Genomic DNA, 26556 nt, shown 5'->3' with positions numbered 1-26556 from the left:
CGAAATGCAAAAAAGCTATATTACGAGAACCTATTTCAAGAGGTGAGTAATCAGAGCAGTCTATTATGGCGCGAAATTAAAAAGCTTTTGCATTCTGATGTGCACAATAGTGTTGACTTTGAACTTGTAGTTGAAGATAGAACGCTAAAGGCAAAGAATTAGCAAATATGTTTAATGATTACTTCACAAGTCTGGAAAAAAGTACTCACGACATAGCAGTAACCAAGTATTTGGGCACACGGAACGCACATACAGCTTTCCTTAAACCTACAGATCCATACGAAGTTTATGCAATTTTCATGTCACTAAAAAATAGTAAATCCCGCGATGTGAACGGATTTCAAATAAGACCTATTAAGTTTGTGCTTGATCTCTTGCTCCCAGTGCTTACCCATATTTTTAACCTATCGCTGTCAAATGGAATTTTTCCTAGAAAAATGCAACACGCGAAAGTTACAGTCCTATTTAAATCCGGTGACAAAAATAAGCTGTCAAATTACAGGCCAGTATCAGTACTGCCTGTCCTATCCAAGGGACTAGAAAAAGTTATTTGTAAAAGACTAAAGTCATTTTGTGATAAACATTCCATCATATCAAATAAACAATTTGGGTTCCGTGTGGGAATGTCAACTGAATTGGCTCTGCTAACCCAAAAAGAGTTCATTTTAAATGGTTTTGAACATAAAGAACTAACGCTAGGAATTTTCGTAGACTACTCGAAAGCATTTGATAGGCTAAATCACCAGACTTTGCTTACTAAACTAGAACATTATGGGTTTCGGGGCATTTCTCTCAAACTATTACAATCCTATCTTAATCACAGAAAACAACTAGTTTCGATTTCATCAGAAGATTCACGTCTCCAGGAAATTACACAGGGCGTTCCCCAAGGAAGTATACTAGGGCCAGTATTGTATAATATATATGTTAACGACATTGTCAACATTTCTAATGACGCTAACTTCATCATTTATGCAGACGACACCAGCCTATTCTTTCAGTCTCGCAATATCAGCGATCTCTCGTTGTTGGCAAATACCACACTAGAACATTTGGCAGAATGGAGCAAGGTTAACGCTCTCAAATTAAATACAAGAAAAACAAAAGCTGTTATTTTTGCACCTCCACAAAAACATCTGAGTGAAGACATACTGTTGCAGGTTGGCTCTGATATAATTGAAGTTGTTCCTAACGTTAAAACTTTGGGTGTTATATTTAATCAAAAACTAACGTGGAATGAACATGTGGAACTTATTGCATCCCGTTTAGCCAAAGCTTGCGGCGTGCTTTGTAGACTCCGTGAGACGATACCATCTAAAGTTAAGCTGATCCTTTATAACGCACTATTCTCATCTCATTTAATGTATGGCCACCTTGTGTGGGGTACCACGTCAAAAGAAAATATCAATAAATTATTACTACTCCAAAAAAAGGCTGTTCGTCATATTGCAAACGCGCCATTCGACGCACATACATCTGAATTATTTTCAAAGTATAATATAATTTGTCTAGTAAGTTTATATAACGTTAACCTTGCCCTAAAATACCAGAGCTACTTTAAGTATAATAACGAAGCATTCTTGCGGTTGTGCAACCTAATAGAACCAATAGATATATCGTATAACATTAGGGAAAGAAAGAGATGGCAGCTACCACTTTCCCGTACTAATTATGGATCAAATCGGCTATCCAGTCGCGTCCCATCCTTATTAAATAAACTTCATGAAAACGGTATAGAGATAACTGACACTACTAGGAAAACATTACGAGACTTCCTAATTCAAACTGAGTAATTATTTTTTTTAACGTTACTTTGGCTAGGGGAAGTCACTACTTGGCTCCTTTAAATTAGGTAGTTTTTCATTTTGATGGCATTTTCGCATATAGGATGTAACCTGCAAGAAATTTACGCACATCTTCATTTGCTATCTATGTTTCTGCATGTCAAGAAAACGTTCTATGATGAATTTTACAGCAGTTGAAAATAAATATGTATTTCTGTTATATAGTGTATATTCATATATACATGTCATATATATATACATACATATATGTCATTTGTACTTTATCATCTTGTATCACTGATTGTACATTTAGCCTCACAAATTTTTCACTTATACATTTGTGCATTGCACACACTAAAGTGTACAAACATTATTCTGTCCCCGTTGTCATAGATAGGGGCAAGAACCTTGTCAAGCTGCAAAAAAGCAGCTTTTAGTTCTTGTCCTAGTGTTCATTTTTGTAAATGAATGAATGCTAAATAAAGATTGATTGATTGATTGATTGATTGAATAAAATGCACTCAGATTATCACATCAAGTCATTTTTCGCACGCGCCTTATTTAGCTAAATGTCCCTATCGAAAAGTTATTTGTAATTATAGTTAAGCAAACGGTGTTTCCACTGTGCCTAACCACACAAGCGGAAATTTTTGCCTACTTTTTCTAAAATAGGGAGCAGTGCATCTTCCTTTTATTCTGTTTAGAACCTTGTGAGCCGCAAGGACCAGAACATTACTAGGATAGCCAGCTGCCTGTAGTCTAGCGATCTGTGTTGATAAAACATATACCGTTGTGTGAAGATATCACTTAGGGACTACAGGCTGCAGAAGGTTGACAGCGATACCGGACTAGGAACTTTAGAGTGAGAGGACGAAAAATCCCTCGTTGTATCTGGTTCCTCCTTCATTGTGTGTGTTTGCGTTTCCAATCAACCATGAACGAATTCAGCCGCATGCCCATCCGTATGGCAGAATCGCCGTCAGGCGCGTGCATATTTTTGTAGCCTTTTTGCCAATAATGTAGTCAAGCACATGTGGCTCTTTTAAATGAAGCAGACGACATAGACGAAAATAGTTCCACTTCCATTATGCACACATGGCTCAGTGAAAGCGCTCAACAAAAACCACAAAGGTCACCGAGAAGCTAATTGCACGAAGTTGTTTACGAACTAGTTAATTGACTTCCTTGAAAAAGAATTATCATAAATACTATTGAAGAAAATTGCCTTTACTTCTAAACGAGTTTAAGACCGCTACCTAATCAAGTTAGGTAACCTTGAAGCTGAAGCAATCATAACGCAAATAGCCCGTAGGACGACGCAAAATTAACCGAGAACTCGAAGTGCAGGAAGCTTGGAAAGCTTCACCATGCGGGTCCGCGCAGAGCTGACTTGTGTAGTGCTTCCTTTTGAAGCTTTGAGCACCTCTGGGCGCAGATATGATCATGCTTGCGCTGTCGCCTACTGTGTTCTCATTACCTCGATTGGTAGAGCGTGTACTCCAGTCAAGCCTAGAATAAGGCTGCTGGAGAAGCAATCATTTTTCCTCTATTGCGAAACAAACCGAGCTGTGTGTAGTCAACTTTCAATGTGGAACGACTGCTAAGACAATCTTGCATGCCGAGTTGATTTGCATGTGTAGTGCTCGTGGAGTGTTAGGAAACGTTGTGTATTATGTTGCCGCCATTTAGGGCTCGTCTCCGTACGCCAATGATTATACGATTCAATTCGCACTGTTCGCCAGAAAGTGAGGAGAAAAAGAAAGCTTCCTGGAGAGTTTTGCCGGCTAGAAGCTCTCAACAGCTTGACAAGGCCAGCAAAACCTTGACAAACGCTTGACAAGGCCAGCAAACGAGCGAAATTACTGTCCATAAATTCAAAAACACAAACAACAAATCTACTGATCGCTACATGCATTAATTTGCGCTGTGTTTACACATTAGAAACACACGACGTGAAAGTACGACGTGAAATTTTCAATTTTCAAATAATTTACAAATGAAGAATAACAAAAGAAGAATGAGTGCCAGGCCAAAAGCACTTCAAGTATGTTAGAAACACGAAAATAAAGTACATGTGTAGTTCTTGCAAACAGAAACCTATGGCTTGCTTGCACTGGTTGAGTATGCTTGGTTAGTTGTAGTGCAACATTTGGTGTTTATAATGATTTCGAAACCTTGGAACATACCAGACATCACTGTTCCTAGTGAATGTGGTAGGAACCCTAGGCGCCAAACACCCAGTATTTGTTAAAAACTGCTTGAATACTTTAGAAGCAAAATAAAGGGAACGCAAAAATAGGAAACTCGTGCATGGGTCCAGCAGTGGAAATACCGTAATTATCTTAATGAAATTCTTTTTGGCGACATACAATGAAGATCAGGTATATGAAGAATTGGCTTGTTTGTAAAACATTTGCAATGCTCGTTTTAGTCGTAGTTGACTACACTAGACTGCACTAATTTCAATTTGGTGTGACAAGGGTGTGATACAGGGCGTGTGCCTTAACCTGCGTCGGGAGGAGACGTCGTCAGCGGGCAAGTGCGCCAACTATAGAAAGAGCTTTTTTACACGAATCGGTGACATGCTGATTCCAACTCCGGCGACAAAAAAAAAAAAAAAAGTGGCACCAAGAATTTTTGTTTCGACTGACAATATTGACTTCGTGGCCGGCGTACGCAAATGCCTCTGTCAGAAGAAATTTCTTATTTATGGCTCGGAAAAGTAGAGCTTTCTATTTCGTTATGCTAATCGTGATTAAGTTTTCATTGGACCAAATAAATACTTTTTGTAGTAACATATTGCCCCCAGTAATTGGTTCGCATTATTCTGGACTTGATAGAAGTATACTAGTGTCGTCCACGTATATCACATATTTTGCGGTATTATCAATATTAGCGATGTCGGTAACATAGATGTTAAATAATGACGGACCTCATACGCTACCTTGCGGAACACCACTTAACACACGTAAAATAGTCGACGTATAATCAAGTAAATGAACGTGTTGTAATCGCTTACGTAAATAAGACCTCACCAAGGCTAGTGGAGTACTACGAATACCGTGTATTCGCAGTTTCTGAAACAAATTTCCATGACTCAAAGAGTCAACGACCTTGCTGAAATCTGCAATATGGCCTGCTGAGTAGAACTTTTAAACGATATTTTACAGCACAATTTCTTTAAATTTCAGTAACGCTGTATCAGTTGGCTTGCCTTTTCTGAAACCGAACCCAGAATCGGTTATTATGTATCGTGAATTAAAGAAGTTTGTCATACGAGAGAAATTTATTTTTTCCAAATCTTCTGAAAAAATTGCAATAATTGATACCTGTCTGTAGTTTCATACATTACTTGTATCACTTCCCTTAAATATTACTGTTACTCCCCCTTTCTCCATATCATCAGGGAATAGTACTTACTCGATTATTAGATTGACCATAAGGGTAATTGCGAGACTTACAATCTCTACGACGCATTGCACAGGTATAATCTGACTATTACCAATGTCAAGTGTTTTCCGATTTTTTTTTTTACGTTCATAAAAGTAGTGCAAATTTCCTGTTCATTGTTTGGCACAAGGAAGGTACTATCAGTGGAATGGTTCGATGATACAACTCTTGCTGGACGGCTCACTGTGGGTTGTCCCACTTGCGCACCGAAGTTTACAAAGTGGCTGTTGAGTGATCGGCGAGAGCCTTGCAGGTTTTTTCGACATTTTTAATGGCAATGATTTCTGGCACGACGTCTTGCTTTGCGCGGCCGAGCACGTCGTTGATGAGTTTCCATATTGGGTCAGCAGATTTATTTATACTATCAGCAAATGTCGTCTCGTAGTATGCTATTCTTAGCTCGCCTAAGTTCTCCATTTAATTTATTCCTAGCTTTTTTTTAACACTGGCACATCTGTTGGTTCATGTGAATTGAGGAAGACATGATCAAGTTTATTTTTTAGCCGTATCATTCGGCTGAAAATAAGCGTAACTCACGGCTTTCTAAACCGTTTAGATTGCTTTATCTTCTTCAAGAGTAAGTGCATGGCATAGATTCGGACGAATGCTGTAACAACTTTTTTGTACGACACATTCGCATCTGTTATATAGAAAAGAAAAGACCACTCATGTTAACTAACATCACACTTAAAAGCCTGCAGGCTTTCGTGCAATATACACTGTATGACGAGCGGCTATTGTGAACACTTCGTAGTTTTAGTTTTCGTATAATGCGACATAAAAACTGGACAGTGGTCCCTGACATCTGCGCTAACGGTTCATGGGCGGAATGTGCTGTTTTCAATATTTGTAATTAAAGGTTTGAGACAGGAAGAAGATAATGTGATGTGCGTTGGTACGTTCGTTTTCTTCATCAACCCAGAAGAGCCAATCATATGCATCAACTCTACCGAAATCTTACTGGTTATCAACGTATCTATGTTCAAATCTCCACCATAGATGAGTTTGAAACTTTTATATGAAACGTAGTTTAAAAATACTCAAAGAAGTTGTTAAATCCGGCACTATTTCCCTCAGGTGACCGGTATACCGCGGAAATTTTGTCTAATTTATGTTTTAGCGTAGAGATTTTAGAGTCATCCGCAGTTACACAAAATTTTACGGCTTTTATCGACATGTATGGCAACAATACTATGACGCCCGTTTGGCCGATCCAAAAAGTAAGCGTTGAAACTAAAAATGCGACCGATTGATAGTGTTCTGGTGTTAGGCCTCTATCAGGACAACTTCAAATTAAAATTAAAATTCTTTAAAATAAGTAATATATAGTATCGCGCTTGCTGGCTGCAGAGCAGGGGCTAAGGTGCAACAATGATGTAACGGTTTTGCTTAGCAGCCTAATGTCCTGTGCTAGAACCAATTCGCAATACTCCATTCTAAACATTGTTGAGACACTTACTGAAACTTTCAAGCATCAGCAATTATCCTGGAAAGGGCACCTTCGTTGCATATGTGCATGGCTCCAGGATTATCATTCTGCCTCGCCAAGATTTTTCCATTGGCCGTCCAGACAGATTTTCATTTCATTTCAGGTTTGCTTCTGACTGCCATTCGAAGAGGTTTTTTCAATGGCGGACAAACTTGCCCATACACAAAGAATGGCGTTGAGTTGGCCAGTCCTATGTCCTTGTTTCTGAGCCTCCTTTTCGTCTGTTTTGTTACGGTATACTGTCGCGTTTTGCTTTCGGTTTGAATCGGACGACGATATCATAATGCTGAGGATTCCGGGTAGGTGCATGGTAGCAAATTACCATGACAAACCTTAGAAAGCTTAAAGCAGAATCATGAATGGTTAGTATGCTTTCATGTATTATTACATCAATGTGCAGAAGAAGGTGCTGACTGCAAGTCAGCTGTATACATTGGGATATCTTATCGTCAATTAGTCAACAAAATATGGAATTTTTAACTGATGTGGTAGTGCGGTTGAACATAGTATATCTGCAGCGCGCACAAAGGACGAATGACACAGGTTGTTCAAAACAAGTGTTGCTAAAGTTGTGAGAAACAGCTTGGAAAGGGAAACTGCATGATCCAGGCTTTATTATCGTGATTTTAGCATATATAGATGTAGATTTTAACAGTTTGTTACTGTGTAACACCATGTCTGAAGACGCGCGTGAGTGCTCTAAAAGGACTACACAAACGTGGCAGTACGCAGCTGAATGTTAAATAAAAAGCAGGAATGCTGCTAAATATTCCGGGGATATAATTAACAGCAATATGCCTCTGTACCTGCACGTAAAGTATTGCTCGAGAGGTAAATCTCATATGTTTGAGGTTTAGAAGGCTTAAAGGACCAGAAATTCTGAGGATTGGCTGAGATCATTGCGCTTCCTTCATTGAGTCAGTGAAGTCAAATATTTGGCGTGCCTGATCAGGCACTGGCAAGAGATGAAGCAGCAGTGCGTGATTGCTCTGAAGACCAAAGAGTCCTCCTGACAGCGAAAATTCGCAGTGTACAGTGAACCGCACAAGTGCATTGACCTTTTATTCTAACCCTTCTCTTTATATGATATGATTTCTTTGGGGCAAGTTTATAAACGTTTCATACGCACCGGTGGACTAAGTTAGGCTGGTCGTTAAGTGTCAGCCTGTTCTCATTCTAGCATTTTTAGTAAGTACGGCAATAAATCAGTTGCCGTCACTTGGCAATATTTCGATTCGCGACGCAATCCGTACACGCGTGGAGAGACACACCAAGCCATCAGTTTATAACGCTTAATCTCGATGGCTAGCATACTCTTAGACAACGCAATGCGGGGCGACTCGATAAGTCAAGCTGTTCGCAAAGATCGCAGGTCTGCCGGGGGAGGCTCAGGGGTGAATGACGACTGTTCGCATCGCAAGCGACTTCAGAACTGCGGAAGTGCTTTCGCTGCGCAATGTTTTGCTCCGCATTCGTACCACGTTGGTACAACAGACAACTGCTCACAGCGTTTGCGGAGAGAGACGTAGGCTCTCTCGCGTATTGCTGCAGCAACGCCCGCTGGCGCTGTAAAGAGTCGGGCGCATGGTACCTGCAGTGATATAGTGCGACGTCTTCTAGCAGCATGACGAGAACGTCGCGCTGAAGCCGTTTTGCGGGGCAAACCATGAGGCCTAATTCTTCTTCTTTTCCCATGAAGAAGAGAATTAACTGTTGCCCAAGGCGTGTGCTTGGTGCAGGTACTCGTCAGATTCATTAGAGGAAACGGGAATTATGTATGCGTAAAGTGCGTTGCTCCTACCGGGCACCATAAGGACAGAGCTCACATTCTTATATTCCTTTTGGTTCCATGAGAGCTTAACGTGGGCTTAAATTTGTTTCTTTTGAAATAAAGCGAGGGGATCTGAGCCAAACGGTCAAGCCAAAGAAGAAAGACATACTCTCCGCTAACTACAGCGATTCTCCTTGTTCATAAAAATTGCAACGGCATCCTACATATTCGAAAAGCCACAGTGACAATTCGCTACTAACAGGAAGCCTTCATGCTAAGGCCTCGAATGTGAAATCGACGTTAGAAAGGGAAGCAGAATAGAAAATATTTGTTGTTTGCAAGCAATGGTCACAGACATGTGTTCCAGTTCCACCGACTTTCAATAAGAGTGAAACTTTCGTTCGCCAAGGAATTCTTTTTTTTTAAAGATTATATCGCAAAACAAAGTTTCGTGCATCTTACCAGGAAGAAGGCAGATGTCTAGTCCGTTGTCGACGTCGGCTTGGTTACTGCAAAGAAGAAAGAAAAACGCCGTGAAGCATAAGTAATTTTGAGTACGTCTTCATTTCGGGGAATGAGGCCAGAGAATAAAAGTACGAGACGGAAGGCAATATACAATTAACACATGCACAAGTGAACAAAAGGACGAAACTTAATTTGGGGCAAACACACAGCAAACATTGACAGTACTTTTGAATTTACTCCAGGGTGCCCATAATATAAACGTGGCCGGTGTTGCACAAGATTTAAGCAACTATTTCCAGATTATTCATGAGACAATTTGTTTAGGACGCTCTGTGGCATAACTTTCCTCTCTATATATAATATCAGAAAAAAAGGAACCGCGGAAGAAATGGCAGGGATGTTGCTCACTTTGCGATGATAGAGTAAGGGCGCTTGTGGGGAGAAGATATAGAACCTTGTATCATTGTGTAAATAAAATAACGTGACCAGGCAGCACCAACGAGGGTTGCCAGCATGGTACAACTATATATTTACTAATAAAAGAATGTAATGCTTACTGGAACAGTTTTTTGTGTTTGCAAACAATAAGTTTTAATGACGTTTTCAGAATCACCCAAATTATCAGATTTCATCCGTTTTCGCAGAGCTCAATATTTACCTCTTCTTTGATTTGTGCAACTTTTCATAAAGCTGCAAAAGAGTGCTTTTCTTGCAATTTTGAGGCTGCATTTAGTGACAAATGAGTCATTGCAAGATTTCTCACATGTGACGCTTGTAGATTTTCTATGAAACCGCAAGCCCTCGCAGAGATAAAAAAAAACAAGCTGCGAATGAACCCTGAGCAAACTACGATGTCAAGATTTCTGTGATGGCGCTTGCGCAGCTTGTCATCGCGTACATGCTGCATCATACTGTGTCACTTGATCTGGGAGTGGAAGGTTTCACGGCTGCTGCATTTTCTATTTGAGTAAAATTAGTTTTTAACATCATTCACAATAAAGTTCCATTGGAATCGCGTGAATTTCTGTGTAAGGAACCGACGGCTGCACCGCATAACTCTGCAGGAAGTGTAAGTTCATTTGTTTCTGAAATATAGAAGGTTTTGCCAGTTACGGCGTAAACAGTTGTAAGGATGTATTACCAAGCTTTAGAAAAGGCTAACGACATCAAGACTTCATTACGCGGAAGCAGTAAATTTCGCACCAAGTGAAACGTCTTTGATCCAAACCCAGTTCTTACCCGCCGTGATTGCTCGCTGGTTATCGTTGTGCTGCTAATCATGAGGTTGTGGGTTTGTTTATCTGCCATAGTGACCGCGTTTTGATTAGATCGAAGTGCAAAACGGTCGTGTACTTAGGTTTGGGCCCACGTTAACGCCTCTCAGGTAGAACAAAACGCACTCAGATATATGCCCCACTTCGTCGACTCTCATATATAGCCCGTGTGGTTCTGGACGTTCAACCTTATTATTTGCGACTCAAATGATACTCGAGTGCAGTAAATGTACGAAAAACTGCTCACCAGTTCATAGCCTAACCCTACAAAATAACTCCGCACTTGTTCAAAACCGCTGGAGCTGTAGCGCGAGGTTCCTGCATAGAAGCTAAAAAAAAGATAGTTCCGGCACTTCGCCTTTTCCGACAGTAGCACAATTACCTGTACAGCTCTGATTACACGTTAAAGAATGGTACTTGAAGGATACCTCATATCTGAAATCAGCGGCAGCAATATCCTCAAGTCCGTATTTTGTTTTTCCTTGCGTACGCACACTCTTCCCTGCGCACGGGCTACGACGCGTGCAGGATAACCGTTCTACTGACTGCAGCGTTACATTTGCGTCATGATGAGAGGTGGCGAACTACGCTCAGTCGCAGAACCCACTCCTCTAGCCCCCATACCGTTTCTCTGGAAGCCCTCTGACCTTTCATCCCCGAGATGCGCATGCGCCGTCGGGGACAGCCCGACCACGCTGGGAATGGCGGAAGCGTCGGCGGCGTTTCCGACAGCGTTTTTGCGCCTCGAGAGTCCGTATAATTGCTGTCACCATAAGATGCACTTTCCACAATCGTAAGATAACAGCCGCTAATCAGAACCAATTTTAACTGCGATTATGTCCTTGAGCTGTCTTCGGGACTCAAAAGAATAAGCCCAGATTTCTCCTGACTGTAAGGTAGCACAATCTGTCGGTGCCGATAAGAATCAGGAGCCGAATTTACAAAATGTACCTAAGCCATATTTGTTCGTAATAGCAGGCGCCAGTAAATCATAGTGCTTGGCATAATAATAATATCAAAGGCGTTCTGCCAATGGCAAACCGCTTTTACAAACAAGACGCTTTCTGTATTGGACCCAGAGCAATACTACTTCAGGCCTGCAGCTAAACAACGAATACAGCCACATTTCCTCCACGGACGTATGTCTCACACGCTGTCATTGAATAAGACCTTATCTCAGACAAGACTCATACCAGTGTGGAATACGTTCAGTCAGAATATAGAAATGTGGTCACAGAATCACTTCAGCCGGCATTTACAAAATACCTCTTGGGATAGAATTGTTTGTAAGACATATTTTCAGCCAATCTTGATCGTAGACATATTATAAGGGAAGGTGACCGATCAATTGCAAAGAGCACTTACGCTCGAAAGCGCTGTAAAATTGGCTCCTGCTCCATTAAAGGTCAAACGCTACTGAAACTTTAAACCCTCTTCAGCAAGATTCGTTGGTGAGGTAGTCCCATTGAGCTCACCCGTACGACGTCTTCAGTTCAGTAGCTGTTCGTCTTAGCCCCGAAATCCAAGGAGCGTCCAGTTACACACACAGACACACAAAGGAAAACGTCGTCACGCATTCAATGCCTGTTTCAATCGCCAAGCGTTCTCAATTGCACCAACTTAAGCAGCGGGAGGGCCCACAACACGGTGCTATATCATAGCTTCGTTCTCAGGAGCCACGAGCCTGACGACGGAGTGTCACTTAGCCAATCCCACTACGCCTGTCCAATGGCACAAAGCTCCAAGTACAGCGGCAGCAAACTTCGACCGGTGTTTGGAGTACAGCGATATGCCCGCACACGGTCGCGAAGCCGTTGCCATCAAGCATAGAAATTGGGACGCCGCCTTCTTGCGAAACAACGATTCGCATGCGAAATTCGCCGAGGCTCACTCAGTCGATGCAGTCATAACTACTGCAGCGTCTCTCAACGCACGCGCATAGTGCAGACAGCAGCAGCGAGAACAACGGGGGCCTTGAGAGCATGGGTCGACGCGCTTCTGACCCGTTTCTGGGGCGCCATGACTGGGCGCTTCGAGCCCCGCGAACACGGCCATAGCTGTTGGACTTCGCGCTTCGTCACGGGGTTCAACCCCAACGCGCAGTTACAGTTGGTAATAATAAACCACTGCACGGCGAGGGACGAAAAAAGGTAGACGCCGTAAGCAGCGGACCATGGTTGTGTGCGGGGCTGAGTGCCGTCTACTAGGCCTTTAGAAGCGAAAAACTAAATCTTCAAGGTTGAACACTTGGCACGCGATTTGGTAGGCGCACACCTCCGGAAGCGGGAGAGCAGGAGAGCTGGGGCTGGGCATTCTTAGCGACTCCGGCACGCACCTTGGCCCGAATTTGCAAAGATATCTTACGCAAGGGCCTTCCCTGATAGTTCTGGGTCCAGCGGCCAGAAACGCATCACTGCCATCAGCCTAACAACGAGGCTGTCGACGCTGCGATGCAGCGAGTCATGGACGACACTTACGCAAGAGAACATTTGCGAAGTACGCGCCCCTGAACACTACAACAGCGCAAAGCACAACACTGCTATTAACGTATTTAAATGTCTCCAATGATTTAAGCTCACTCACCTGTAAGGTTTTGAATGGCCTCTTGTGATTAACATAAGAGGACATGCAAACCTTACAGGTGAACACAGTTGTAAACAGTTCCTCAAGCAACCGGTGAACGCTGGCAGATGTCATGCCTCTGGGGACATTGGCAGGTAGGCACTTTAGCCAAGCATATCACTCTCTTCGTCTGCCAGGAGTCATGGTCGCAAATCAGTACACGCTGCTTGTGTTAGGATTCTAACATTAGGGGCGTGATGTAATACAGATGTTAGTTGAAAGAAGCCCCTTGCCCTGGGAGGGGGGGGGGGTCTCCTTGTTCTGCCACCTTGTTTGCACTAAGGTTGATTAGGAGTTATGCACCTATACTGCCCAACTACTAATACCGAATGCCCTCACTGTAGAGTTGAATTAAGATGGTAAGGCCAATATCGATATGCAACTGTGGTTAATGATTTCGTATGTCCGTGTGTCACCGTATGTCGTCCGTGTGTCACCAAGCATGCGAGATTTTTATCGAAGTCGGCAACATATCGGCATAGGGACCATAAGAATGGTTAATTTTTCGGAGTTTCTTTTTGAATATTCACTCCGCACTCGAAGAAACAGTGCAGCTGGAGTTTCGTAGTCAAACACTTCGCAGGTAGGCAATCCATGACAAACTCGAACGTGATAAACAACGGTGATAAATTGACGTAGAAACAGATAACTTGAAGCGAAACGCTGTTAGTTATCCTTTCTTTCGTCTGCACAGTTGGTTCGAATATATATCGACCAGCCGGAATGAATTATTTTTTTGTGACTACGACAGAGCTGTCAGCCGCCAGTTGCAAGCCATATTCCGGAAGAAACAGAGGTTTGCTCTAACTTAGTTTGGTTCTTCATTCACATATCTGTATTCTTACGTAGGCACCGGTGCGTCTGCTAGTAGTACAATGCGCAGACGGGGTGCGTTGTCAAGTAGTGCAGATATACTTCATCACCGTTCGCACTTTCAAGTTTGCTATAGCTCTGTGGACGACTGAATTAGCACTGAAACGTCACGTGTACCACCTGGCTTCGAAACAACAAAGCCACGCAGCACAAAACGCGTCACGAGCATGCAGGAAACGACATGAAATGTCCTGGGGCGTATGCATCTTTTAATAATTTTGCATATCTTTTATTTTTATTGTTTTGCCGTTGTTACCTCCTGCTACCATGACGGCTCAGTGCTGTTGAGTTCATGCAGCTTGTTCGAAGATTTAGACTTCTTCTTTATTGCAGTTCACTTGTCCATAGCATTGCTCGGATGAAACTAACTTTGGGATTTCTGTTTGAAAGCAAAGCATTTATTTCGTTACAAGCAAATTGATATATAAAACAGAGCCAAAACGTGCACCAGCGCCGCCTTTAAAGCAACGTCCTGTTTGCCTCTGCACAAACTGCTTCCTGTCGGCGCAAGAACTCGATGCAGTAGTTAAATTTCCAAAGACTCTCTTGTATGCAAAGCGTGCGTTGTAACCGCGGCAGAACAAGAACTCGCCAATGAGCCGAACAAGCACATGAAGACGTCAGCGCCAAGTAGTGAATAAGCAGTCGACGACCAATCTATGGTTTAGCGACGAACAAAACATTGCAGAACCTCTCCCGTTATCGGTTCTCACACGCAATGTATGCGTTCCGCAGCAGTGTCGTAACAGAGGGTGCAGCCGCCTAGTACGCAGTACACCCGAGGTCTCGAGCTTGCTGGGAGAAAGCTGCCGCTTCCCAGACGATTAGATGCAGGCCCCGGACGTCCAGGGAGCGTGCGCCCGGCAATCAGCGGGTTTAATTGAGCGCTGCGTCTCACACACACATACGACGAAGGGCTCGGTAATTTCCTTCCCACCCGCCCCGTTGCCGGGCCACCGAGACTTTTTCGCAACAGCCCTACGCCACTGAGACGCCCCCTCGTCCTGCCGCTCGGCACAGCGCTACGCGTTCCGGCTGCAGTGGAGAGGGTTCTCGTGTGTCTGCACGTGTGTGGCTGTGCGTGCGTGCGTTACCCATAGCGTACGTACAAGTTCGTGACCGCGTGACGGGTGCCCTGCGATCATGTACCGCCGTGAGTTGGGATTTCTTGAGGAATGCGGGCACCCTATAGGTTGCGAAACCCTGCGGTTTTATCCATCCACCGCATGCTTCTTCGTCTGAGTGTGCACACATGCCGTTGCGGCAAAGCCACGGCGCATACAAATGAGTCGCCAGCGCTACCAACGCGCTTTATTACGTTGCGCCACAACGTCCGACAATGCGGACTCGAGTGCAGGTAATTGTCTCTACAGCAGCGTGGTGTGAATTAGGGGAACATCGACTTGGTGTGGATACACATGTTGTAGAGAAGTAAGTCGTTTTAAGGCAGTGTGTGCGAAGGAATCGGCTCAAGTGCGGGTGTGAATGCGGTCGACATTTCGCAGCCTGAGCGAATGAGCGGGAACTGGTCGTCTAACCCACATTAGTCGCGTCTTTCCCGCTTTGGCCTTCGCTCGACTAACCAGCATTTCTTGTGCTCCACATCTTGTGTACTGGTTTCTCTCAGCAGTGGCGATGCGCATACGGGCAGTGAACAGTGCAACCAGCTATTCTGAGAGCGAACGTCCTGGATAGCGCGCACCTATGGATAGCCCGGCCTGGATAGTCGAGACCGGCAGAGCACTCTCGCTATGCTATATCTGCGCTCCAACTTTCGCAGGAAGAAGGCCAATTTAGTGTGGTAAAGGAAAGCAAGGCTTGCCTTTCTAAAATTTTGCGCCAATGGCTTGGCACTGGTAGCGTCGATAGCGATTCTGATTGCATGTTCCTAGATTCTGGCAGGAAACGTTCTCGAAACCGTCAAAGTCGAGTGCATGCTTACACGTTTGGAGGAAATGTAATTATTTTACATTTATATCAAATTAACCAGTCCCGATCTTTCACGCTTAAAAGCCATTAGTTCAGCGGTAGATGGTGCGGCAATTTAGAGCGGTGTTACCAACCATCTCTCGTTTATGGAGCTTTTTTTGGGTGTGCAAGCTTTCACTCACTGCCATCATTACATTATAGTCGCGTAATCGGATAGCCCAGCCCGACTTAATATTTCTTCCTAGCGTTGTCCTTAGGTAAGATCCTTGAAGTCAATCCTTGAAAAATTAGGTACATATAAGCTATTTTACCTAACTTTAGTGTTACAGTGAACGTTGAGGACTACACTTCGTATACGCGCGCCATAAAGCAGCTAGAATTGGGCATAACACCCTGCATGGGGCAACACCTCTCCTAAAGCGCCTCTTACAACGACTCTGTACTTCGCCGTGGCGCGAGTGGTCCGCGAATGCCTTTCTCCTGTCCTCATTGCAGTCACGTTGGGCGGACCGGTAGGAACGGCATGCAGACCACATCTAGGCCCCGACGCACCGCCGAAGTCAATCTGTGCTATCAGCACCACTGATCTCAACGTCGTGTTTTCGTCTCGTCACCACTCGCGGCAGCTGTTACTGGCAGCCGTCGCTTGCACTTCCCGGGTATCTCGGACAATGACCTAGCTTTCACTGTAAGCGGCACTGTCAGGAGCAGGGGCTCCTCGTCAATTTTAGCATGGTGAAATGGCGCACGCCTCTTTCTGAGCTCTCACGCACTTTGAGTCATGTGAAAACAATACGTTTCCACTGTCTCAACAAATTGTTTAGGACGTTTAGCTTTTCTTGTAAACTGGTTGGTACTAGGGAATTGTGGATTTCGCCTGAGCAGAAGTGTATCTTTGTTAGAGACGCAACATTCGGATAACTTCTGTGCATCAACTGTGCTAGCCTAATTGGCTCTGTCCACCACCACCTGGGCCCTAATTCATAAAATGCCCGTACGCTAGAATTTCTCGTAAGAAAGAAAACCAAGCGGTTCCTTGCAATGGACGTATCATTACTTAACGCGGCCAGTGAATAGCAATGGTCACTTGCGAACTAACAACTGGTAATTCGGCCCGTGGAATCGAATTGGCAAAGCTATTCGTTCGCAAATGATATTTGCGATTGGCTGGCCCCGTTAGCTAGCGATACGCCCGCGATTAGGATTGGCCCACAATTTCTGTTACGGGCAATTTTAGCCTAAATAGATACTGTGAATACGGGCCCTCAGGCCAAATGCAAAAAAAAAAAAATGTTCACTTCTGTATTCGCTAAGGTTATGCACTCCGTGTGGACTAATGAAATTTGTTCACGCGAACAAATGTAGCATACCAACTTTCTGTGAGAAGCGGCCCTGTTACTTGTTTAAAATAATTGACACAAATAATACTTCAGCAGTAATAAAGCGCCATTTCAGTATTCGGAAAAAAAAATGCGCCTCCCGATAAAAATTACGGAGAATACTGTCAGAGAAAAAATAAAAATAAATAAGAAACTACCTCGCTTACACTGAGCAGTTGGCCCCGCTGGAAATGCTGCGGTTTAATTTTGACCACCCGCTTTTTTTTATTATGGGGTTTCACGTGCCAAAACCACTCTCTGATTATGAGGAAACCGTAGTGGAGGACTCCGGGGATTCGGACCACATGGGGTTCTTTAACGTGCACCTAAATCTAAGTAGACGGGCATTTTCGCATTTCGCCTTCATCGAAATGCTGCCGTCGTGACCCCACCTGTTCTTTGACGCTCAATAATAGTACGGCACGCGAGCGCATTCGCATTCCGAGCCCTTCAGAACAGGGTTGCAGGTAATCCACTCCAAAACCTCGTGTCCGGCCTCACAACGTCACAGCCACTGAGTCACTGTGCCGGGTGTCAGGAGCGGATAATGTTAAAGGAATGCGCACACTGTCCGCCACAGCATCTCCGCGCGACTATACGAGCTACTCTGCGGAAAGCCGTAAGAGACTGCACGGAAATAGCCACAGCCCGAGCAGGACGGTAGGCGAGTCAACACTTCACGCGATCACCCGTGTCCTACGGGCCCCTCGAAGCCATAATCCTCCACACCGCGCCCGTTATAGCGTACCGAAAACTGCGGGAGACCATCAAGCTCGCGGTCTACGCATAACCGTGCTACCCGAGGAGATAGGCGGCTTCTCTCCCGACACAGACGCTCTACAACGGCACTCTGCTCGATCCGCCGCAGTCCACTTCCTGACTATCGCGGCTTTTAATCTCGGCAGCAACGGGGCGACCGGTTTGATGCCTCGGGCCCGGACAGTTCTGAGAGCCGCCGCCGCCGACGGTCGTAAAGGCTTCCGAATCTCATCCTTATCGCAAAGTGCGATCGAGTATTCGAGTTTTTGCACCGTCCGAGTGACACGGTGGCCGTGGTTTTACTTATTTCCTGCCGCCTCCAGTCGGCTTGTCTCTGCGGTGCCACGTGCCGAGCTTGTGTCGCGAATTACCGGGAACGCGGTCTTGAAGCCGACTCACAAACAGGTGGCCGAGGACTAAACGTTCTTGAAAAGAAACAAAAGCTGAAAGGAAAGTGAATTTATTTGGTGAAGCGTCTCCCATTAACGGTGGCAATGATATTGAGGATATTCCGTAGTGTTCGAAATAGAGATGATACAGTTTATCCACTACTCCACCCTCCGCCCCCTTATTGACAATAAACTGCAATACAGTGGCACTGGTCGAACATTGAATAGACATTGCAGAGCACGCCACAGAGCACATAGTATAAAAACGGGCGCTTTTTGTGCTTAAGGGTTGTTTGCCATTGGCCGGGAGCCTTTACTACTGTCATATTGAACATCCTGATTGGCTAGCATTTACTTTTAGAAAAAGCTCAAAGGAATAGTGGCCGAATTAACAGTTTTTCTTTTTCGTCTGTGCTCTTTGCGATTGGTGGGCTATTTTTTCTGAAGCTGTGTCTCACATGGTTGCTTTTTTTCTTACGAACATTTCTAGCGTGCCCAATTATTTTTTGTGACTACGGGCACCCAAATGCAGGAAGAACATGTGCCAGTATTCACAACGCTCTCTGTTCGTGTGTGTGTGTGTGTGTGTGTGTGTGTGTGTGTGTGTGTGTGTGTGTGTGTGTGTGTGTGTGTGTGTGTGTGTGTGTGTGTGTGTGTGTGTGTGTGTGTGTGTGTGTGCGTGTGTGCGTGTGTGTGTGTTGTACCACTGAGTGGTCGTCCAGCACGTCAAACATCAGTCTTGACAGGGATTTGCTCTCACGAAGGGTTCTAGTGTAAGAAAGCTTTCTGAATACGGGCGCAAAGTTTCCTACACTGGCTCATGCACTGCCGACCCGATTATGGGAGCGCCAACCCTAGATCGCCTGAGACCGGCCCAATGCCATGCCTCTCCGTTGCGAAGCGAGGAAACCCGCTCCGGTTGCGAGGCGAGCGATGGTCTAGACCGTGAAATATATGGAATTCGACGCATTGCGTGATACTGTGCCCCTTCTCTGCAAAGACTGCACAGTCCTGTGGAAATGCATCGCACGTGACCAAGAGGATCGAGATCGGGCGATTGGACCCGTGGACGTGACATATTACTGCACCGCATAAGCTCTACTTCTCTTTTTTTCTTCTGTTTTCTTGTGTCGACCAACCAGTCGGCTAACCGCAGTGCGTGCTTGTTCGTGTTTAAGATGCTCAGTCTTGTGTGTGTGTGTGTGTGCTAGGAAATTCGAAGTTGCGGGAGTGATTTATTTTTGCCGATTATTTCGCCTGATCACAATGTGTGCCGACCCCGAAGCCGGTTTGCGGCGCTGCATGGCACAGCCTGCGATATACTGCGCAGAAAGCCAGGTTTGTGCAACCTGTTATTAATGAGAAAAAGGAATGGAACCTGGTAAAGAGTAGCGTGATATATATATATATATATATATATATATATATATATATATATATATATATATATATATATATATATATATATATATATATATATATATATATATATATATACGATCTCCAAGCCATCAATAGTCAGCGAACAAGGCAGCAACCTGTTACCACTGAACGCAATTCCCTGTGATTTATATACTCCTGGCGCTTTGTGTACTGCAACATATAGTGTACACTACACATTCTCAATCGCTCTGAAACCAGTCTAATTTATTGAATACGAACTGGATTGGCCTTGAGCGTTCAAAACTAGCTGAGCTTGCTCTCCTCAATGTACAAATTGCAAAGAAATTGGCGACGCTCAACACTTTATTGGCTCCTGGCGGCGCTTCCATGTCGAAAGAAAGGCTTTTCTTGGCCATTTGAAAACACGGGCTTTTCCATATTGGCGTCTACAAAGGATAACGTTCCCCGAAGGACCAATAATGATGCATTAGAAATTGTTATGCTTTCTACTAGCGGGTAAGCACGGCACTGAACTTTTGGGCACGTGATAGCGCATTTATTAAAAAAAAAAACACACATGGGCAGTCATTGAAGGCCCAGTTTGCCAGGCTAATCCTCGCCCGTAGCGAACAACTTCAATAACGAGCCAACCAAATATACTATTCCATCTTTAACCTGCCGCTTTGATCAGCTTGTGAGGTTCGAAGCTTGACAAACATGTTAGTTTCCTTTAGGTACAGCCCATCCAGGCGGTGAAATCTGCAATGCTGAGAAAGAAAATTGTGCCCCCCGAACACAATTCAGACTCAAACCGTGTACAGGAACTTCATCAAATATAGCGAGGATATGTCCTCAACTTATTGACTAACGCTACCTGTGCATCTTGCTTAACGAAGGGCACTTTAAAGCTTCCTCAGAGAGATCGGTCTCAATGAGATCCTTTGGTTTCTTGCCTGCTGTGGTGGGTGTGTTTTGTGCAGCTTTGGTATGTTCGTGTGCTGGTCATATCAATTCGGTCCCTAAATCACACACGCCCACAGTGTGGCATGGTAGACGTGCCACCAGGCAAACCTCTCCAAGATTCATTGAAAGCTTACTCCCTCTCCCCCCCCTTTCTCTCAAGAAGTACGACTGTGCGTGAAACAAGAGCTTGCTAGTCTCATTGATTGGGTCAGTTGCACCGGTTGCATCAAATCAGAGAAAACTGAAATCACATGCTAACCTAATTTTTTGAAAGTAAAATTGTAGTCTTCCGTAACTGAAGTCGTATTGCAGGAGAGTGACAATGAATACTGCAGCATTTCTGCCACATTTCTGACTGATTCCGACTGCATTGGCAACATGTTTTATTTCGTTTGGCTTACTCGGCTGAAGTGTCTTCAGAAAGCCAAATTTCATACCGACTTGCTATCTTTGGAATGGGCAAAGCCAGCTGGTCTAAACAGCTCGGGGATCCTACTTGCCGAATAGACGCGATAGAATGAACTCGATAGGACACTTGCTACAATGTTCCCTCGTATCACAAGTCCATTTACACGAGAGGTTAGTATACGGGTGTAGAAAATAAGATTCGAGTAAAAAAATTTAATTCTGGGCTCAAGAAATAGAATCAGAAGATAATCTCGGTGTTCTTTGTCTCCGTTATCTCTGGGTCCTTGTCCCGTTTGTTTCGGCCTTGTTCAGCTTATGTGCCACAATTAATTTCCTAGCAGTTGCGCACCCACTAAAGAACACGTCCTTCTTTTTGGAGTGGCTTAACAGGCGAGACAGGACGCTAAATGTCTACTGATCTTTAGTATCTTGTCTTGCTTGTTGCAGCTGGTGGTGACGTCATCCGCGCTTAAAATACGCAGCGCAAGTCCAGCAAGACGTTTCTCACAGATCTTACAAGACTAATGGTTTTAGAATGCAGAGATGTGTGTACGTTCCAGTCAAGTACAGCGTTACTCAGGCTACTCGTTTACAGCTGTAATGTATGGTTATAGGCATAAAGTGAATTATATACAACTCCAAGCAAATAAAATTGGTCGAAGCCGAAGCTTTGAGCCGTAATTTCCGGGATGACTCGGAAATCGATATTTTTACGAATACTTTGGTAAGATATAGTCAAACATAAACTACTCTGTAATATCTTAACATATGTTTTCTGCTTTGCATAGTTCAACATTTGAAAATTTCCTAAAATCAATACTGAGCTTTTTTCATACCTTTCCCTAGATATTTGCAAAGTGAGTCATCAAGAGATGAAACTACGCAACTTTCAGATAACCACAGCGCGACTAGTACTGTATACCCAGCACTGCAAATGCTGTATTCACAAAAATTTGCACTTTCGTCAACGACTTATATAGCTGTCGACGCACTCCGGGTGCATGTTCACCTTATATCCAGAGTCCCTCACCACAATCTCGCTCGCTTGCCCGAGAAAAGACCCAAGGCAGCGTTTTATAGAGCAGCTGCTGCTAAGCAGCCCTGTTTGTCATTGAGATGCTCGCCCGCAACAAGAACGCCATCCTCTCTGTGGTGCATGAAAAAGCCTCCGGTGAACGTTGCTTTTCCAGGAATTGTGAAGAAGGCTAGCTTGACCATCACGGCTCTCAAGAAGATCACATCGGACCATTTTCGTTGTTCGTTGGATAACCGAATCCGTGTTTACACGAACGGTTCCTTCACGGAAAGTTAGGTGGGCGCCATTGTAATTCCATCTCAATCGGTCGCCATCAAGTTTAAGATTTCCCACGGGACGAGATCTACAGGTTCTGAAATGGCCGCTATTCTTGCTGCTGTCGAATACCTTGAAAAAAAAAAACCGCCTGTCAAATGGGCAATAGCTTGTGATTCCTAAGCAGCCCTTCAAAACCTGCGAGGTTCAGGACGCGGTAATTACGGAATGCTGGTGTCCCAAAGCAACCAAATTTGTCACTGCACTTCAGAACGACGTCACGATATAATTTTTCAGTGGCTGCCGGGACATTTTGACGTCGTTGTTAATCGCCCCACCGATGACGCTGCCCGGCGTGCCCGGACTGGTGCGCCGACACTCTTTATACCTTTATCGAGAGTAGACGCTGCAAGAGAGCTTCGAAACCTCTCGCGTACCGTCCCGCTGAGTTACTGGCATACACAGCAGAACTCTAACCATCGATTGTATACGGCCTCCACCTATCACTGATAATGAAATTACCATAAACTTTTCACGACGCGAAGCCACGCTGCTGGGTGGACTGTGAGTAGGAGTAGCATTCACTAACCCCTACAACTATCGTATGAGAACGGCGGACTCAGCGATGTGCGCGAATTGCAAGTGTGAAGGGACCATCAATCACCTTCTGCGCCACTGTTCTGACTTCGATAATCAACGTCGGACTCTCAAGTGTGCCTTCAAAAGACTGGACGATAGGTCATTTACAGAAGCTAAGGTCTCGGGAGCCTGGCCTCACAGTTCATCAGCCGAGAAATCCATTCGAGCGCTTCTTCAGTACCTGAAGGTAACAGACTTGAGTGCCCGGCTGTAGACAAGCTGCACCTAGCTTACTGCATGTGAAAGTGCTATTAGACTCATTTCTTCTCTCTCTCTCTCTTTATTTCACTCCCCCTCCGCTTCCTCACGTGTAGAGTTGCAAACTGGACTCTGTCTAGTTAAGCTCCCTGCCTTTCCTTCATCCTTTCTCTCTCTTTCCCTGTTTGTCTCTCTCTCTCTCTCTGCAGGGCGAGGCCCTGACTGCGATTGCAAGGTTTAGCGTAGCGCTTGAATTTCTCGGATTGTGCTGTAACTATACGCGAGTCCTACAAACGCGGATACGACATATGCGAGTGCGCCAAAATTTCTGGCCCCCTAAAAGCTTTAACAAGCCTTGCGCGGTTTATAATGACATTGCAAAGGCGTAACTAAGCTCCCTGTCCCAAGCTGCGACAGGAAAACATCATTTTCAGGGTTGAGCACTGAGATATTTGTTTGCAGCTATAGTAACTGTCTGAGAAGACTTGAGGTAAAAGGTATGCTACGTTAATTTCACGTTTCATGAAATTTGTTTGCGCGCTGCCATCATCAAAATTCTTGAGAATAAGTTTGTCAACAACGTAAGACGTGTCATGAGCAGGCTTCAGTGACCGACTAGAGTAGCAATATAAGCCTCATAAAGACACAGATAAGTATAAAGCATGCATATACATAAATATATGTGGAACCCCACGGCTAAAGTTCACTTGGAGTGTCCATATAATTGCTATCGCTATGCAACTCATAGTGAGACTAATCAGCCGCTGCCCCATATCAAGTTCAGTCATAAGGAGTCCTGCCTCCACATTTTCAACTGCGCTCGGTCGCCACTTGTGCACGTTACCACCCTTGTTCGTTGTCAATGCCGTGTTGCCATTGCTAAATCTGATTTTAAAGAAGAACAGGACCTGACTGCTTTATCCCCCTCTCTGCAGTAAATGGCGATCTGTTTCAAAATGGGGCCGGTCACTAGTACGGTATTCAATGCTGAACTTCGGCGGGAGGTACCGCTAAAGACGGTCGCATGAATTATGTATGGTTAACCTAGCGAGTACTCCAACATTTAAACCACGGCGCAACCGCACATGTGATGCTTGCGATGATGTCCAGTGATATTGGTATTCTGGTCTCACAAGAACACATAATCTTGGTGGGCAGAGCTCTCCGTAGGATCCGGCTCGCAAATTTCTCGAACCGCTACGTCGAGATGATGCCACCTAATGCGTGCAGTGCGTTTGCGTCCTATTTTTTTAAATGTTGGGGCTGCAATGTTGTGGATTCTTTTGCGACCTAAATGTTCTCCCTAACCTGCTTTGTTCGCGTTTGACAGGTGTTACTACGGTCGATTGCTTTCCGCGTCAGCGCATTTACTCTTTTATTCCTTGGCCTTTCCTCGCGACCTCGGGTTGGTGACAGCGTAGGATATTTTTTGTTCTTTTATTTTCTTTTCACGTTCAAGTTCCAGGAAAGTAAGACTGCCGGTGATGCCTGTCTGCATACTTTTCCGGCATACGATCAGCGTAATGTGATGTAAACATCTAATAACCGACGCTAATGATACCCTGCGTAATTTCTGCCGACGTACTCACGCCCCGTTTGACACAAACTGAAGCTGGAGAACTTAAATTGGAGTTTCCGGGAGATCAGTCCGTGCACTCCGGTGCACTGTCTTATTTTGATGTTCACATAAGCGTGAATATAAAATGAGCCAGGTGTCGGCGTATCTACGTCTTTTTTTTTTTCACTTGGAACTGTGAAAACACATAATACTCATATTTTGTACGTTTTTGTTAAAGGACGGCGCCCAAGTGAAGCCAAATTAGTGACTTCGTGCTTTTGTGCCTTCATTCAGTGCCATTGAGGAATGCAAATAATATGACAATTGAACCAATCAATGACATACCAAAGTAGGCCAAAGAATCAGGAGTGCGAGCCAAAGTAGCTAATTACGGCAAAAGTGGAAAGCGACGGAGGCCGAATTATATACCGGGCGTTTATATTCATTGGAAACTGATATTTTAAAAAGTAACATTGAAATGATGCGACGGTGCTTTCCTCAATGCTCGTGCATTCAGCGTAGCGCAAACTAGACCCTTGAATTGCCGTCCCCTTGCGATCGTTATCGTTAGCAAAACAGGTTAATTGCCTTTTTGTTGCTGGTGCTATGGCGGTATCGCAGGAGGATGCCGCAGGAGGCAAAACAAAGTTGCCTGATTGTAAAAGTCCTCTCTTTGTGGCAACGCAAAAGAAATCGAAGCGATTACTTTGATATGAGTTGTAACATCACGTGCACACACTTTTTTCGTTAACTCTTCCTTTTTAAAGACGAATTTTCTTTATCACTTGCTTCCACTGTCCCGCTGCAGCTAATGCTGTTTTGCCGAACATTTCTCCCACACGGGACAGCACCTTTATATTTATTACCACTTCAGGTGTGCTGGCTGCTGGCCTCGTTTTCTATGGAATTACGCAGCGGTACAACAAATTTCATCCAAATATCCTCTCTTCAACAAATACGCGTAATCGAGATCAGGATTCCTTTTGTTATATCTTTATCTTTATCTTGATCTTTATCTGGCCATACTTCCTGGTTCGGCGCGCCTGCATGGTCGCTCTCTCGCCAAGAGCTCTTAAAAATTGCGCTAGCTCTAGGATCAGCCAACTCTAGTCGGCGCCCCGACCCTGTAGACGGTGTCATATCAAACTGGACGGATCCCATAGACAAATTAATAAACAAACAATGTGCGGCACCGTGGGTCACGCGGTTGGATTATCCGCGTCTGGGCGTCGTCCCAGGAAGGAGGCATCGCTACGGCGCAAAATACTGCGCAGAATATTATCAGCTTCACGAAAGCTTCGATTCTCGGGTACCAACATATGGTTCGGATCTGCATATCGTTACGCTTCTTCTTTTATTTTTTGTCTTACCGTAAGAGTCGGCACACTGCACTAAGCAGTTCAGGTCACCGTGAACTCGGCCCGATTTGGCACTGGTGCAGTATTTGCGTGTACGCCACGGCATCGCAGTCGCACTTTGCAACACGAGATAGGAAATGTCAGCCACTAACCGGCTCCGCAAACTTCTGGACAGGCTCGCGTAGTAGCGCGTGAGCACCCGTTCGCGCCGCTGCATAAGGAGACCGCAGCGCCTGCCGCGGGGGGGAAAAGAGAAAGAAGAGGAAACAGGAGCACCGCGTGGGAAAATGTGGCGATATCGAACGCCACTCGCGTGACGTCGTCCATGCAAAGGGTCCATCTACCACCCCCCCCCCCCCCCCCCCGATCTTACACGCGTACGCACACACAAACGCGCTAGCTAGCTCACACGGCGAAGACAACTCCCAGTGTTCTCTTCCGTCTTGACGGGTGCGAAGCCCGCTCTGTCATTCCTCGCCTTCTCCAGGTTCCTATCCTCCACTGCCAGCTCGATACGCTTCGAATGCGCGACCGACGACAATTGCTTGCCAGTTGCCTTTCGAAAGCGCTCCCC

The 26556-nt window shown here is 44.8% G+C and overlaps 1 protein-coding gene across 4 annotated transcripts in view; it reads right to left on the bottom strand.

Moving 5' to 3' along the window:
• LOC142563855 (prestin-like) overlaps nucleotides 1-26556 on the bottom strand; it is a 275908-nt gene that overhangs the window by 110918 nt on the left and 138434 nt on the right. For 3 of the 4 annotated variants that reach the window (XM_075674524.1, XM_075674525.1, XM_075674526.1), the window contains one exon: nucleotides 8957-9003. The exons of the other annotated variant lie outside the window; for it this stretch is intronic. The gene's annotated coding sequence lies outside the window, so the exon portion shown is untranslated. The remainder of the gene's footprint in view (nucleotides 1-8956; nucleotides 9004-26556) is intronic. 4 annotated transcript variants of the gene reach the window in all.

This window comes from Dermacentor variabilis, chromosome 11, assembly GCF_050947875.1.
Source record: "Dermacentor variabilis isolate Ectoservices chromosome 11, ASM5094787v1, whole genome shotgun sequence".
Lineage (NCBI taxonomy): Eukaryota > Metazoa > Arthropoda > Arachnida > Ixodida > Ixodidae > Dermacentor > Dermacentor variabilis.
Note: the sequence above shows the minus strand (reverse complement) of the source record. Positions and strands in the feature narration are given on the sequence as shown.